Raw genomic sequence first — 3303 nt, 5'->3', positions numbered from 1 at the left:
AGGATATCTGGCATGAGACTGGACCTTTGTGCAAAGTTTGGTGAGTTTTCACCCATGGGAAGTATGATTTCCTCGGAAGAAGAAAGAAGAAAGAAGAAAAATACTTAGGATTACAATAGTGTCCTGGCAGCTTAGCTGCCCGGACCCTAATAACATCATAGTAAGCCTATGTGAACTTCATGTTTTACAGTGTACTGCTTGAGGTTTTTAAGTTGTCCGTCGCGTTTGTTCTCTTATGCTTCCTTTTACATCATAGTTTTGTGGATTTCTTTCTTTTTTCCAGACACAACCTACTTTTGTCTACAAACACTTAAGTTGTTGTATTGTACCCTCTAACATAATGTGAGGTCTTTTTTGAACAGGTTTATTTAGAATGTTGTAACCGGAAGTTCCTTGTCATTAGCAGCAGCTTGACAGTAGCTCCACCGCCTGTCATTCGCCCTCTGAGGACGCTAACGTAAGTTAGCTGTTAGCTAGCAGTGCGAAGAAATCCACGGCAAGGATAACAAACGTCTGTGTACAGTCTGAGGTAGTGTTATATCACTGTCTCTGTCAACGGTCTGTCTGTCTCACTCACTCTCCGCCTGTCTGTCTGTATGCTCGTCTGTCCGTCTCTATCGCCCTAAAAACAATGAATGACCAAGGCTATGTTAGCTGACTTTGCTAAGTTCAACTTAGGGTAGCAGGTAAATATTAGTTTTATAGCCTGTCTCAGAGCTGCTGCGTGCTATAATGTAATAGATTTTCGTATTCCACAATATAAGCGGTGGTATGATGTAATAGTAACCTTGTGAACGTTAACTTACTGTGACAAAGGTCACGCTTTGTCATTTTGAATACTCCAGCCGAGGTAATTATTGGCATTGTTGTCTGCTGTGTGACTTGTCTATGTCAACTTTCAAAGTACCATGCTTTAGTAGCTATACATAGCTCAGGGCTTTATTCACCACGTTGTATTTATCGCACTTAAATGCTACCACAAAACTTAACCCCCCACTCTGACAGGACTACAGTCCCACAAGAGGTGGATCGTATTATATTTGCTCTGTTCCCTGTGCACATCTTTCCGAGCGGCATGTGATCTATAACATGATCATACCAGCCAAAGTACCCCTCGCTGCAGTGTGCGTGTGGGCGGGGTCTAATGTTTAATCCCGCCCACGCTTAACATCGCCCTCCCCGTCTGGGCACCACCTGAAGATGGACCTCAGTACTGTATGAAGTACTAAATTATGAACACTGCAACGTCGAAAACATATGACACCATTTGCAAAGTAATTATTGTCTGTAATATATCACTGCTTTCATATGAAGAAGTAAGGTTGTAATTGCAAATGGTCCTCTTGGTCCTCACAATCTGGGTCAGTGTGGCTTGCTGGAGGCTGCCAAGAGTCAGTGGGATAGAGCCAGGCAGCTGAGCATCAAGTCAGGGCCCATTGAGCATGCTTGAGGCTGTACCACAGACCTCCTGCTCGGTTTGGTTTTTAGTGACATACCTGTTTTAAGGTATACCATGACAGGAAAAGTTGACGGTTATTATACTGTGTACATCTGCTTATCTACGATAGTGGAAAAAAAGAAATGCAACTGTACATTGAAACTCCCCTTTGTTTTAGTTATTTTCAAAGGGGAGACTTTATACACTTACTAATATTAACAAAATGGTTTCAAGTTTCAATTATAGTATAAAATGTTTGTTCAACCAAAAATAACCCTTCCATTTTTATTCCTTTAAGGGTCATACTGACTAATAATAATAAATTCTGTAATACAGTTATACCGTAAAACCGTGATATTTTCTTAGATGGTTATTGTACTGTTCATCTCATACCTCTGTCTGCATCCCTACCCCCTACCTTTCTTGTGGTTCTCCAACATGCTCTACGGGCCCTTGCTCTCCTCTCACCTCCAGCCAGCCCCTCTGACCTGGGCTGTGCTCTGCTCCTACACCATGTGAGGAAATACATACATTCATCAGATTCAGAGCTTGATTTCATATTACTATGTACCAAACAATTGTAGCTGTCATATTTTGCGGAGACAGGCTGTACTAATACTGTGGTCCCTTCGCCTCATTCCTGCCTGTACTGTAAAACTAATGGGCGTTGGGCATTTTGGGCAAGTTGGGCATTTTAACATGGGGGTGAGTGGGGATTGACTGGCTTCTGGAGTCAGCCTCAAGTGGCCATTCAAAGAAGTGCAGTTTTTGGTACTTCCACATTAACTTCTTTTTTTCAGTCTCAGAGGTTGCCGATTTGAAACTACTTAAATTGAAAAAGAGCAGACAGCAGCTCTGGAGACAGACCTTCAGTTAGCGGCTGTAGCAGCTCAAATTCAGGCAAAACCCGACCCTCCTGCCTCACCATTGCGATGCACACTTGTGCAATATTTACATCGTGGGGCTTGCTATGTGGCTAGCCCTAATAAATTAAGCATGCATGTTTAAATTGCCAAGTGATGCGCGTAAAACTTGCTTCCGTTTTAATGACTGACCAACAAAATGTTTCTAATTTAGTGGAATAAAGAATGAATGGCCTATTCAAGTGCTGGAATTTGTTATTTATGTGACAATACCTGAACGCAACAAAGGCTCCGCTCCATTGACTGTGTGTACAGTGCCGTGCTGCAGGGTCGGGCCTGGCTCAATTATAAATGTCTCGGACTTGGTAAAATACGGCCCGAGCCGTGCTCTAGTGTGCTCACCTGTGTCTGTGTGTGTGTGTGTGTGTGTGTGCGCGTGTGCGCGCACTTGTTTGTGTGTGTGTGCGCGCGCATTGGGGCCCATGGCATCGGACCATATAGAGACTGAAATGACATGCCATTGTGTAAACAATATAAGTCATCACGTTATAAGGTGAAACGTTTCACTGTATAACACGATAAATAGTGTAATGTTATTATATGAAGCGTCCGTGCGACAAATAATATAACAGTAGTTTCTAAAGAGCTAAGATGTAAAAAAGAAAAAAGAAAAGACAAAACGAGAAGGGTGGTGCGCCGCTGCTAGTTGCATATAGGGGAAACACTGAAAGAGATGGTGGTTTCACTGACCAAATGCCTATTTTCAGCACATTTTATGCTGTTGCATTCAAAGCAATATCAGCCCAATAATTCCAGAATGATTAATTCTCACCAAGTAGAGCTGCTGAAGTCATCTGGTGGAAAATAATGCATCCTTAAAAAAAATATATAAATCGCAATATACAGTCAGGTCCATAATTATTTGGACAATGATACAGTTGTCATCATTTTGGCTCTGTACACCACCACAATGGGTTTTAAATGAAACAATGAATACCTGCT

At 42.1% G+C, this 3303-nt stretch overlaps 1 protein-coding gene across 1 annotated transcript in view; it reads left to right on the top strand.

Annotated features, from left to right (window-relative positions):
- Positions 1-403: 403 nt before the first annotated feature.
- abhd18 (abhydrolase domain containing 18) overlaps positions 404-3303 on the top strand; it is a 29519-nt gene continuing 26619 nt past the window's right edge. Inside the window, exon 1 of the mRNA XM_050042064.1 lies at positions 404-529. The gene's annotated coding sequence lies outside the window, so the exon portion shown is untranslated. The remainder of the gene's footprint in view (positions 530-3303) is intronic.

The sequence above is a fragment of the Epinephelus moara genome, chromosome 4 (assembly GCF_006386435.1).
Source record: "Epinephelus moara isolate mb chromosome 4, YSFRI_EMoa_1.0, whole genome shotgun sequence".
NCBI classification, from domain to species: domain Eukaryota; kingdom Metazoa; phylum Chordata; class Actinopteri; order Perciformes; family Serranidae; genus Epinephelus; species Epinephelus moara.
The sequence above is the reverse complement of the archived record's forward strand: the minus strand, read 5'-3'. Positions and strand labels throughout refer to the sequence as shown.